The following is a 13,500-nucleotide window of genomic DNA, read 5'->3' on the forward strand; positions in this document are numbered from 1 at the left end:
AAAAGTAAAAAATAAAAAGCAACTGAGCCCCGCAGCTTTTAAACCATTGCTTTGTCTAGGAAACAATAAAACAAAACAAAAACTGTGAAGGTCGGATGTGGCCAGATTTCTCCGAGTTGACGGCCGAACTTTTGTATTATTATTTTCTTTTCCAGAAATCTCAACAAAGCCGGCCTAAAAGTTGATCTTAAAAATTATCCCTGATCTGAGCATTTCCTTAACACAGCTTTATCTAGTTGATGTTTGTATGCATCTACCTGTCGTAATTACACCCTTCTTTATCCCCCTTTATTCTGCTAGACAAAAGGTATTGGAATATATGAATATGATGTGGCCAGATTTTTTAAAAACGTCGGTTGGGAGATATTTATTTAAAAATACTTTTGCCAATCATTTAACTAAGCCTGTTAAAATAAATTGTTGGCAATCTTCAAAAATACACTTAAAAATTATCTCATTTAAGCGTATCCTTATATGTATCTACTGTGCGTTCTCGGGTATCTTTGTCTTGAAGAGAACACCACTGTTAACAAAGTGTACCAGCATTCAACTAACTCTACTAAACCCACTACAGAAGTATCTCTGTTACCCCATCTTTGTCTTGAAGACAACACAACACCACCACCAACTAAGTGTACCTATTCAAGTGCAACTAACTCTACTAAACCCACTACAGAAGTATCTCTGTTACCCCATCTTTGTCTTGAAGACAACACAACACCACCACCAACTAAGTGTACCTATTCAAGTGCAACTAACTCTACTAAACCCACTACAGAAGTATCTCTGTTACCCCATCTTTGTCTTGAAGACAACACAACACCACCACCAACTAAGTGTACCTATTCAAGTGCAACTAACTCTACTAAACCCACTACAGAAGTATCTCTGTTACCCCATCTTTGTCTTGAAGACAACACAACACCACCATCAACAAAGTGTACCCATCGTACACCAGCCCAGTGAAAACGATTAACGTGAGAAGACAGTAGCGCCCGACGCTGGAATTTAACTTCCAAAAGCACCAGCGGAACTCAACGGGTTCAAATGGTCCAAATATTGTTATTTTTTTATCCCTCGTGCGCATGCGCGCGTACCAAAGCCGCTCATCTTTTCCTCATTAAAACTCACCTTGTCTTCCTCGGTGAAGAGTTTATCTCCCATTTACTTACTTTGCCCTAAGGGAGACTAATCTCTTTTCGGTGGAGTTAATTCCCCGTAGTGCGAACAACTCAAGAGCAAAGAAATTTGAGAAGTAGCCAGATGATTTCAAATTAAAAGTTAATAACTTTTTTTAAGCAGAAAAAAAGTGGTATGTTTTTCTTTCATTTCAGCCTGCTTACTTAATTTATTCATTTAATACTTTAAGCTTTAAACACTTTACAGTAACAACATATATTTTCCTTTTGATTGGTTCTTATTTTTTAACCGTTCACAACGTCGTGTCAAGGTAACCCGGTCAAGAGCTTTCATCTTATCTGCTTGCTAGTCTCTTAGCAAACACGTTCTCACACACACGTAAACTTATCTTCTTGCTTGTCTCACTGAAAAGGGGGAAGACAGAAATATAGAATTCTACACACAAACGTAAACTGTTCTTCTTGTTGGTTTAATAGCAAACACAAACAGAAACGTCAACAAATTAAATTAGACTTTGGTTTCTGACACAGCTTCACTTCTGGTATCATTTATTATTTAACTCTTTAACTGCTAAAAGCTGGACCACCATTTTACTAAATATTTTTAAAAATTAGGATCGCTTTTTTTTTTAATCTTGATTTTCGTTTCGCTTATGATTTTTCTCTGTGGGATTTATAGTTTATACGCTCCATACTGACTGTCCAAGTGCCCGGGGATCTTGTCCAGATAAACACCGCCAAAAATTACCCCCCCCCCCCCACATACCCACACACACATATATAAAAAGATTATAAAAATGAGGATATGAAACTTGTACTTTTAGATTTTATTGAAGAAGGTGTAATTGGGACATGACATTTATAACTTGCATGAAAATTCTGTATTTTGGTACCTTTAGCCTTAACCTAAACCTTTACCCTTACTCTAAACCCAACCTTAACCCCAACCCTAAGCAAATAAGAAATTTTTATGGTGTGCGTTTCTTCTTTTCTTCTTATTAGTGTTGAAGGGGATCGAGATTTATCTGCCGGTGGGTTTGAACTCGAGACTTTGTTCGAATTTATCAATCATGAGCTTTTTGCCGACTCGACCACGCCTCCAACACAATTAAGCGGTACGTGTCAACTGGTTATGCGCCATTGACTCCGATTTCAGCCTGCTTTTCTTTTTGGATTTTGCTTCCAACCAAGAACAAACTACAAGGCAGCAGTTGTTTAATTTTGGAGTTGTCTCTCCTAGAAGAGTGGCTGTCCCCAGCTAACGAGCCTCATCTGCCCGAGGGTTCGAACTCGAGACTTTTCGGTTTAGCAACCAGTTGGTTTAGCGACTCGACCACGGCGACCCCTGGTGTGCGTTTAAAATATTCTAATTTCCCTAGGTAAGAAATAGGTCTCAAGTGGCGGGGCTTAACTTATCGCACATACACGTTTTGCATTTGTGGCAGGGTTTATCTGGACAAGATTCGTACCTATAACGATGAGAAGTGAAGGAAGTACTCACTGATTAAGACATACTGAACCGATTATATTACAGATGCACATGATGAATCCTACACTAGCCGTAACATATATAATTACATACACAGACAGACACACACACACACAAGACTAAGGTATTTCCTTCAACATCACAATACCATCGTTAGGTAAGCACAATAAGACGAATACTGTATTGTAAAATTATGTAACATTAGAAAGCCGACTCTGCAGACAGCCATTGTATAGATAAACTTATCTGCGGTGAGACAAAACATCACAGACCCACTGACAAAACGGACCAATCAAAAATGCAAAATTAGGAGCGGGGTGGTGTATTGTCAATAACCATAGTTTTGGAAGCCCTTTATGTTGGATTTTTAGTTATGTTGTTGTTTTTGTCGGCTACCAATAAAGTAGCCCAGTTTTTCAACTTCGTACATTTCCAATAAATCCCAACCCACTGAATAACGAACAAGCATAGGACGCAGAAAGTTTTATAGTTTTAAAAAAAATATATTAAAATGAAAATATAAGCTTCAGCTTAACACCCTTTTTTTTTCGCGTATCAAGAAAGCGAGAGAACGGTGGGTTTCAAGCAAAAAAGTTGGAAGGAAAATACATTCGCTACCGTTGCAAAAGATAACTTATGAACCCATAGTAAAGTTGTGACCTATTGACTGGTCAGCCTGCCTCGTTTATCCATGTATCCGCCACTGATGTCTACAACCACCCCCACCCCCCCCCCCTTCCAAAAAAAAAGCCGCCTCGAGAATCTGTATAACTTAAGCCTAAATAACACTTGCATGGCTACAGACGCTGAGAAGGACGGACGGATAATTCAATAACAAACGTTAGGTTTCATCAAAAACGTGTCCGCAGTACGGCGGCGAAACAAAATTAAATTAACCTATGGACTGAATCAGGACACGTACCCTGCCCGTATCGCGGGGGTGATATACTCGTAGATGTACCAGCAAATCGCCGGTGTCAGTACTACTGAGGAGAACAGTGTTTCTTACGGACTTTTTTCTCCGGGGGGGGGGGGGGGGCACTTGAAATTTTCGGGGGGGGGGGGGGCGGTAGACTTTCTTCATGGGGGCGGACACTGTTAAAAGTATATATTTTCTATATAAATTATATAAATTGCATTTCGTTCGGGGGGGGGGGAGCGGTAGAATTTTTTCGGGGGCCTGGAAGAAACTCTGGAGGAGAACCAAAATTAAATTAACCTATGGACTGAATCAGGACACGTACCCAGCCCGCATCGTGGAGTGATATACTCGTAGATGTACCAGCAAATCGCTGGGCGCCGCCAAGGGGAAAAACTTGAGCGAGCCGAGCTGTGATAACCAACAGACCGGAAGTCCTCTAAGTCCGTAATTGGCCGGCGCTGATGATATCTGCATACATCACTTTGAAACCACGGGATGGATCAATGCTGTATGAAAGAGCCGGAAGTTGACTTCTGTGTACGAGATAACATGGGTAGCAGCCTACATTACACTGTAGCGAGTGCATAATTTGTTGATTTTGATTAAAAAAGATATTCTAAAATATGTGCGTGCTTGTATGTTAGCCAATTCTTCATGGCGGTGCATTGGTACTGCCAACTTCAAAGTGTTATTCATTATTTTCCTTTAATATTTTTTATATCCTATACTTTATATACTTTAGGATTAGCCGTACCCTATTGATCGCACATCAAACTCTAAGCGTATTCATTTTTCCCATACTCCAATACAATTTTCCCTCTAAGCTGCACGGTTGCGCGACTGCGCTGTAGTTTCGAAACTGCCGCGTGGTCATTTTGTAAGATACGTATATCCTTGTATAAGACTTTAAGAACACCGCGCACACAAAGCACACGTTACATTCTAGCTTTTTTCCTTTAGAAGGAAAGTTGCTCCAATAGCCATTTTATTCACTCCTTTACAGACAATGCGGCCCGGTATCCAATAAATCTAGAGCTACTCAATAAAAAAAACATCTAATTTTTCTAGACCCGTTATTAGCCAAACAAAAAATCTAATAATTACCAGTGGCAGTAACTGATTAAAAGTTAGATGGTATGGCTAAGATAAGAGGAAATTATTTTGTATTTTATACAGGGTTTTAGTCTACACAATCACAACAATTGCAGTTATTAAAGTGCAAGTATTATTATCATAGGACAGCGTGGCCATAGGACGATGGACTGTTAACCCGAAAGTTTGGAGTCTGGATTCAGGTCAGTAGAACGTCCATGAGTCCATACAGCTCTGATGGGTACCTGACTCAGTTTAGGAAAGGTAAGACGGCTGGGCATTGTGCTGACCACGCCGAGGTCACAGAAACAGGTGAACTCTACTTCACTGGTCCTAAGGACAGAAAAGGGAACTTAACTACTTACTATAATTACAGGCTTTATAAAGTTGAGTGGAAGATAGTGTGTTGTTTTCACTAGACAATCAAACAAAGGGCTAGTCTGTCTTTCGTGTTTTCATTATGAGAATAAGCTGCCATTGTTCTTGTGGTGCAATTATCATAACAATTATCAAGTTCAAAAGAAGAATGTTAAATATTTTAACAAAAGATAAGAGCGATGAATACCGTCAAAACTATAATATGTCGGGCAACATGTTTTCTTTTTTTTAACAAATTGGAACTGAATACACGCTAAACAAAAGTTTTTAAAGGTAATTTTTTTTTATACTAAAGCTTCATGTTCAACGTAAGAAGGAAGGCACATGGTTTAAGCACGGGAACGCCAAAGTAGACAAAAGGCAGAAGCCAAATCTCCCGAGTTCATCAAGGACTATTTCCAGCTTGATGCTGGAAGATTGGTGCCCAGTGGTCAGCCAGTAAAGTCATTACTGCCTGGCCGCCAGAATAAAACGATTGAATTGAGCTGGGGGGATCCGGGATGTCCTCCAACTGGGCGAGCTAAAAATAGACAGTAAGACAATGGGAGGTAAGAAAGTTAAGTAAAGGTAGGAATAGAAAATGGTATGGCAATAAATAGTAACTGCTTTTTAAATGTTTTTAAGAGACAATGCGGAGATGACGTGTCTACCTTTTTAGCGGGTATTTTTTTAAATAAAATGTATTCATTAGTATGTGAGAAATATATCTGTTTTGTAATATTTGTGTGAAAGATGTCAGTTTTGTTATTTTTGTGTGAAATGTCTGTTTTATTATATTTGTGTGAAAATACGACCCTGTTTTGTTATATTTGTGTAAAATGTCTGTTATGTTATATTCCATTTCCAACCCTCCCCCCCCCCCCCCACCTCAATTTAACCGAAGATAAAGAGTACAAGCTTAACACAGATAGGCAATAGACATGTTTAGACGAAATCCTATCTCTGCACCTTCGTGCACCCTTATCTACGGATAAAACGTGCAACATTAAGCAACTCACCTTTCTCACCTCACAGAATCTTTTTTTTTCTCCAAATCTTGGCTGAATCAATGCTTCACCCACTTCTACATCCCGCAAGATTGACACGTTCGACCAGACGGGGATAAAGCTAGTACACCCCAGAAACGGACCGCTCCCCAAAGAGAACGGCCTGGCGGGAGATCGAACTAACGACAGTTCATTATAAACTAAGCCCAAGATGGCTCCACTGGACCCACTCGGCATTACGGCTTTACGCCCTCTTAGACATCGCGCCTGCACGAGGACGCGTGGCGATGCTTAATTACACCCCACGCTCAAGCTGTTCTTAATGAGATGACCAGCGCATGCTTGTTCGGTAATTAGCCCAGGTGAGATCGCTTCCGCCAACCTTTGGTGTAGTTCATAAAAACGTCGCTAAACAGCTGAGGGGGAGCGTCAACGATACTTACAAACTAATCGGGGTTATATTTTTTTTCTAACAGCCTATGCTGTAATAATTGAATCGTTATCATGGTCTATAAACAATTATGATTAGCATTCGAGGTTGCGATGTACTTGTACAAACGCTAGAACAGAAGGGAGGTGGGTTTTTTTTGTTATTGCTAGTATCGCTACCCTGTGGGACGACGTGGTCTAGTTGTAGAGCGCTAGACTGCTTTCCTGAAAGTCTCGAGTTCGAATCCGGGTTTAAGTGAGTACAACGTCCCTGCGTCCACCCAGCTCTGGTGGGTACCTGACACAGTTTAAGGAGAGTAAAGGGGACTGGACATAGTGTTGGCTACATTATCCTTTCATATGCCGAGGTCAAGAAACATTTGAACTCGACTTCATCTGCCCAATGGATCGCTAGGTCTAAATAGGAATCTTTACTATCACTACCCTAGATACTGATTTTAATAATTTAAGGTAAGACTAACTGGCAAGTGCTATTACACCAAAATTAAATGCTAACTATTTAAAAATGCAAGTCTGCTTGTTACTCTAAAATGTACAAAAGGAATACCGGTATGGTAAGTCAATATATGCTCACGTCTTCATCAAAATAAAACCAAATTAGACTGACACCTACAAAACTATCGGACTCGAGTTTCTAGAAAGCCCCCGTGCTCACCCGCCTCTGATGGGTACCTGACTCACGTTGGTCAAAGTAGAGGGGGCATGTGCTGACCACACTATTCCTTGCTCAACAGCTGAACTCTACTCCATCTGCAAGATGGACAGTCAAAACAAATGTAATGGTAGTAGACGGAAAAATAGGCTGCATACGCCATATTGAAAAACAAAAACAAAACGAGTAAGAGACTGTTCAATTATTGAGGTCGGCTCTCCCTAGACCACGAAAACCTTTTCATCATTTCCCCCCGACAGTGACCAGACAGTGACCAATTTGGGGCTGCTCACAACGGCCACTCGTGGCGAGCACAGTATGTGTCCGGTCTGATAAGATCGATTTTAATCTCCACCCGCCCGGTGTTGGCCAATAAGTCGTACACTGACCACAGGCGGACGTGACAAACTTGTCTGACCCCCCCCCCCCACACACACACACTCACACTCACCATAAATGATGACTCGGGGTGAATATGGCAAAGACACATCAAAGACAGTTTTTATAACAATCTTTGGCCACCAATGTCAAAGACACATCAAAGACAGTTTTTATAACAATCTTTGGCCACCAATGGCAAAGACACATCAAAGACAGTTTTTATAACAATCTTTGGCCACCAATGTCAAAGACACATCAAAGACAGTTTTTATAACAATCTTTGGCCACCAATGTCAAAGACACATCAAAGACAGTTTTTATAACAATCTTTGGCCACCAATGTCAAAGACACATCAAAGACAGTTTTTATAACAATCTTTGGCCACCAATGTCAAAGACACATCAAAGACAGTTTTTATAACAATCTTTTGCCACCAATGTCAAAGACACATCAAAGACAGTTTTTATAACAATCTTTGGCCACCAATGTCAAAGACACATCAAAGACAGTTTTTATAACAATCTTTGGCCACCAATGTCAAAGACACATCAAAGACAGTTTTTATAACAATCTTTTGCCAACAATGTCAAAGACACATCAAAGACAGTTTTTATAACAATCTTTGGCCACCAATGTCAAAGACACATCAAAACAAAATGTATATAACAACCTGTAAGACAAAATGATAAAGACACTAACCCATATACAAACAGAAAACTTTTGAATTATGGATGTCAGCATTTTCAAATTAATTTAACCATAGCATCCCCTTCTATACATGACTTCAATCAGCAGTATGTTGACTGCCATTCATATTTTCCTCTTTTTTGAAACCAAATGTAGACAACTTTATCAGCAAGGACATAAAAAGCCACACAGAAACATGCTATTTGTTTAAACCTAATAGGACAGTACCGACAGTGGCGTAGCGAGGTCGGGTGTCACCCGGTGCGGCACTTAATGGTGTCACCCCAGAGGCGTAGCGACCCTTCCCGGGGACAAACTTTCAATTTTAGATGTTTGCACCCCCCCCCCCCTCAAACTTTCGATTAGCACCCCCCCCCCCCCCCCCTCAAACTTTCAATTAGCAGCCCCCCACCCTCAAACTTTCAATTTGCACTTCTTAAAAGACTATTTAACACTCGAATTAATCGCTTAATTATCATTTTTCTCTATATATTTTGCTATTTTTTGCCTTGGTGTCACCCCCCTAAATGGTGTCACCTGGTGCGGTCCGCACCCCCCACCCCCCCCCCCCTCGCTACGCCTCTGAGTACCAAACAAATTACTTATTTATGCATGTTAATATAAGCAACCACGACCAAGCATACATGAGTTGAGGACAGGAATTATTCTAACAGAAATGGAAATAAATCTAAAAGATTGTATTTTTATACTACTTATTACTCAGCATGATACAATTAACTAGTAAATTTTACACTGGTGTTCAGTATATCTATCAGCATAACAATGTAGCAGATTATTCATACCTCACACTAAAAATTTTAAGTAAAACACCTGTCCTTGCTTGCATAGCTTTTAAGGGTGGCAGTTAAATTTTCTACATTGATCTTTGAGGTTATCAGGGCCTTAAGTCATTTTGGTTATTTTTGGATATTCATGACTGATAGCATGGATGGTATTGCAACTCTCAGACATTAATTTGCAGGTGAGTGATTGGGATGAAGCCTTGGTGTATCGGGGTAAAGTGATGTTATGTTTGCTGGAGTGTTTGTACTACTAGTTAGATATATGTGGGTGTGGCAAGAAGCATCACATGGAATTTTATTCTACAGCTGAGGTCTAAGGATCAGCTGTATGTACAGAAACAAACTTTAGGATTCAGGAGTGTTTTAACCATTTGACATACAAGTGGGGAGGGAGCTGGGTTTAGGTTTAAAATAAAAGGATAGCAGCCTTTATACAGCTGACCACACTATCCCTTCATTGAACTGGCAGGTTCTAAAAAGGGAGCTATGTAGCTACATACTGTGCTAGATGTAGCTATATAAATTAATTGATGGAAATGTACCGAGTCGACAAAAAGCTCATGGTTGTTAAATTCGAAAAAGTCTCAAGTTCAAACCCTCTGGCAGATAAGACTTGATCCCTTCCAACACTAAAAATTAAGAACAAAGAAGAAGAAGATTTTACCAAAACAAACTTTCACAAGATGCCTGCTAAAGTAAATGAGCTTGGTTGCATCTGATGAAAACATTGCTTATCTTTAATTATTACTGAAAAGTTTCAATACAATTAATTAAAAAGGGTAGGCCTACATGAATTAAACTTTGAAACATTTTTATAACTTTCAAAACATAAATCCTCCAAAAAATGTGAAAATATTACTAAAATTTAATGAGTCACTTTTTTTTCACATGACTAGTCTCGGCCAATTTTACATACCTAAATCACCTAGCCTTAAACAATAGATTACCACCACCTTTTTATTATATTGTTTGTTTGTATTGTAGGCCTATAATATTCATTTATCTATAATATTTGACACAAACATATCACAATATTGAATATAGATCTACTTCTATTACAGCCTTGACAATGAGGTAACGTTTACGTACATTAATAGCCACGGGCGATTTTACGTACCCAAAACGATAGATCTCTAGATCTAACTACTAAAACTAGTAACTAAAGAAACTAAATAGATAGTAGAATCTATAGTTTGTAAGTTAGCTGAGTTAGGCCTGCTTACTCATTACTGCTTTACTTTACTTTTTTTACTTAGAATGACTTAGATCTAGAATCTAGATCTAGATCTCTACTGTGTACTTGACTTAGACTTAGGACTTAGTTACTTAAGTTAGACTAGATCTAGCAGTAAGCCTACTACTAGAGACTAGATCTGCTGATCTAGAGTTAGAGTCTACAGTCTAGAGGTAGACTAGACCTAGATTCTAGAATCTAGATCTAGATCTAGTCTACTTTTTTTTTTACTTAAACGTAAGTTAAGTTAAGGCCTAAAGTTACCGATTTAAAAAGAAATTTTAAAATCTCATAAAAATTATCAAAATTTAAATTATGTTTAACGAGAGTAGATCTAGTACTCACTCAGATGACGTATGTTTTCCTATTGTTCAATTCAATAGTTGCAAAACTTTATATTGAGCACACAGCATGTTTAAATGTTACATGATCTTTGTTTGTATTCGGAACTATAATAATAATACGAAATTTTTAGCAACCTTTTACTAGAGTGTCTTCCCTTGACGTTAATCATCTTTTATAACGAAACAATTGTTAATTTAACTTCAATATCAATATTCATTTGGTATTCATATTTTAAATTTTTTTAAATAAAACCTAGTTTATCAATGAGTATTAAAAAAGTATTTAAAAAAATAAATAAAATACATTAGCTTTTTTTAAAAAAAGAATAATAATAATAATAAATAGTAGGGCCTATGCATAGGCCCTATGTTTGATTAAAATATAAATGTTATTATTATGAACGACACCATCAATGGTCGAGGTATCAGCGTTCAACAAAATGTTAAACTTAAGAATCTCATATTGCGTGTGTGAAATTGAAATGATAATTATTTATTTTACAGAAAAAAATCTAGCAAAACAATTTAGTGGTGTGTATTATAATAGTTCGACCCTTTCGGTCTACAGCTTTCCTTAGGCCTATATTCTTGCAAGGGTGGTGTATTATGTAATTTTTATATGCAATTCCCTTTAGATACTTTTCCCGGGAGGGGGGAGGGGGGGGGGGGGCACAGGTTAAAAAATATATTTTATGTATAATTTTTTTTTCGTACTTTGTCTCAGTGTTCACAAACTATACTTTGGTGAGACGTGTTAAGTAGTTGGCGGGATGTGGTCGCTGCACATTTTTTCTTGGTGGTCAAAAACGAGTAAATAGGCCGAATGCACTGTCGCTACGAGATAATGTGTCGTGAAAATTGTTGTATTTCTACAAATAATTTTTATAACTTAAAAAAAACTTTTTTGCAGTAATAAGGCATAGATTAATGATAGATGGAATTTTTAAAAATGTAGGGCTCGTCCGGGATTTGAACCCGGGACCTCTCGCACCCTAAGCGAGAATCATACCCCTAGACCAACGAGCCAGATGCCCGTCGGCTGTATTATAACATGCCGTTTTCGAGCGCGTTAGCGGGGCTAGGTAGGTTTGGTCTAAAGCGTTAAGCGAAGCGGTTCTTCTTCTAACTATCGATTTTCTTCTTTTAGCTAACGTTTTTTTATTATTGTATTCCTTTGAAACACATTACTGCCATAATACGGGATACTAGGTGACTAAATTGTGTCATAACTTAACCCACAATTCCCCTCAAAATTGCGGGTTTTTACTTTCTCGTATATACGAAGTATAGAGAAAGTCTTGTAATCGTGCAAAAAAAAAAAAAATCGAGATTTTTGCAAATCTCGACGTTTTGCATCTCACTGATACGGAAAAACATAATTTTGCAATCTTGTCCGTATGTCTGTGTGTCTGTGTGTGTGTGTGTGTGTGTGTCCGTGTGTAAACACGATAACTTGAGTACCGTTACAGCTAGGTTGATGAAATTTCATATATAAGTATTTAATCAAAATCGTAGATCCGTATCAACTTTTGAGCTATTTCCGATAACCGGAAGTGGTACTTTTCCTACTTTGAATTTTTCAAAAGCCTATAACTTGAGTACTATTTCAGATAGATAAATGAAATTTCATACGTAAGTAAAAGATCTAATTCTCTACCTTGTATTAAATTTTGAGTCGTTTCCGTTGACTGGAAGTAGTACTTTACGCTACTTCCGATTTCTCAAAAAACTAATGTAAATTTTAAAAGTAATAATAATATTGCGCACTATTATGCGCTTTTTTATTTCGCGTTCACTTGGTGTGCAATTAATTTGTCTACGAGATTTTATTCTATTTTTAAAACTTTAAGTATTTAAAATGGATTAAAAATCATGTCTATAGCCCGAGTTCCCATTCCCTGTTATTTTATCTATAATAATAGTTTCGCTGTCTCTCTATCTATCTATCTATCTATCTGTCTGACAAGAACGCTCTAGAGAAAAGACAAGCAATTTAAAAACATGCACAGTAATTCGAAAAACGAAGTATGACGTCGACACATTTAGCACAGAGTAGAAAATAATCTCAAACCCAGAGAGTGCTCACAGTTATATGACGTCATTGATTTTCGCGTTAACATTGAATAAAAAGGAAATGTTGTCTAATCTTAATGGTTTGCGTGAAGAGTTTCTTGCATACAATTCTTCGGGTAGGGGCGAAGCCCCACCCCCCGCGTAAGAACGTCTGAGCCCCTCCCCCTCCCCCTCCCCAACTCAAAAGAAATTTCTGCATCGATACTCTATAATAAAATTACCGCCTAATTAATGTGTCTAATCTAAAAAGTGGTTTTCTTGCAATTTCTTTAATGCAATTCTTCGGGTAGTGGCTAAGCGCGACACCAGTGTTTCTTTCAGACATTTTCCTCCCCGGAGAGGGGTGGGGGTAATTGAAATTTTCGAGGGCGGGGTTAGAATTTTCGGGGAGGGGGGGCGGACACTGGAAAAAGTATATAATTATATTTCGTTGAATGGGACGGTAGACATGTTTTTTTTGGGAGTGGGGGGGGGGGGGGGGTGGGGGGTGGGGAGTGGGGGGGGAGGTGTGAGTGGGGGGGGGGGGGTGGGGGGGGGGGCGGTGGTTTCCTCATCGATACTCTATAATAAAATTACCGCCTAATTAATGTGTCTAATCTAAAAAGTGGTTTTCTCGCAATTTCTTTAATGCAATTCTTCGCGTAGTGGCTAAGCGCGACACCAGTGTTTCTTTCAGACTTTTTCCTCCCCGGAGAGCGGTGGGGGTACTTGAAATTTTCGGGGGCGGGGGTAAAATTTTCGGGGAGGGGGCGGACACTGGAAAAAGTATATAATTATATTTCGTTGAATGGGACGGTAGACATGTTTTTTGGGGGGTGGGGGTGGGGTGGGGGTGGGTGGCGGTGGGTGGGGTGGGGGGGGCTGGTGTG

At 38.9% G+C, this 13,500-nt stretch overlaps 1 non-coding gene across 1 annotated transcript; it reads right to left on the reverse strand.

Annotated features, from left to right (window-relative positions):
* Window positions 1-11,512: 11,512 nt before the first annotated feature.
* On the reverse strand, window positions 11,513-11,584 carry Trnap-agg (transfer RNA proline (anticodon AGG)). Its single transcript has one exon. It is a non-coding gene; the product is annotated as a tRNA-Pro (tRNA).
* Window positions 11,585-13,500: the final 1,916 nt, after the last annotated feature.

The sequence above is a fragment of the Physella acuta genome, unplaced genomic scaffold, assembly GCF_028476545.2.
Source record: "Physella acuta isolate Inbredline_101_S28 unplaced genomic scaffold, ASM2847654v3 ptg000337l, whole genome shotgun sequence".
Classification (NCBI taxonomy): domain Eukaryota; kingdom Metazoa; phylum Mollusca; class Gastropoda; family Physidae; genus Physella; species Physella acuta.